This window comes from Colobus angolensis, unplaced genomic scaffold (assembly GCF_000951035.1).
Source record: "Colobus angolensis palliatus isolate OR3802 unplaced genomic scaffold, Cang.pa_1.0 Scaffold5, whole genome shotgun sequence".
Taxonomy (NCBI): Eukaryota; Metazoa; Chordata; class Mammalia; order Primates; family Cercopithecidae; genus Colobus; species Colobus angolensis.
Window position 1 is genome coordinate 3,982,718 of NW_012118487.1, and position 703 is coordinate 3,983,420.

Genomic DNA, 703 nt, shown 5'->3' on the forward strand with positions numbered 1-703 from the left:
GTGTGAGAAATGAACACACATCTGCTGTGTTCTTTCAGAACTCAACTTGAACCCAGACCACCAACCAGGTATCCCATAGAGAGTTTATGGAGTGTGCCCTCACAGTCCAAAATCAGAATACATAAAAGCAAAGCGTGAGAGCCTGCCACAAAAATCTTAGGGGAATGGGAGCTGCAAGGGTATAGTGATACTGTACAGTGTTTCAAATAAAAAAGAAACTGAATAGGGAACAAGAAAATTATCAGACAAGATTTGAAAACCAAAGAGAACTTCTTGAAATGAAAAAATTGAAATTGAAGTTAAAGATGACAAATACACTTGCAGTGAATCTTGACCACTCTGATATGTATAAATATCCTAAGGAATGAAACTGGTACGAAGCCGGCAATTTGGATTTTCTCCTTTTGATTGCAGCATTCGAATCATTCCACATCATTTCTTCACAGGCCGCAACTTTTTTTATTTGTTGGTTGATTCAAGCTTTCACCAAGTCCTGCTTGATTCTCTCGATTAGCCTAACCCTGAGTCTTGGACTTTTTTTTTGGAGGGTTTTTTTTTTTCTTTTTTTTTTTTTTTTTTTGTAGAGAGATAGGGTCTTGCCCTGTCTGTCACCCAGGCTGGAGTGCAGTGGCACGATTGTAAGTCACTGCAGCCTCCCCAGGACCTAGGCTCCCAAGTAACTAGACTCCAGATTCGCAGAAGA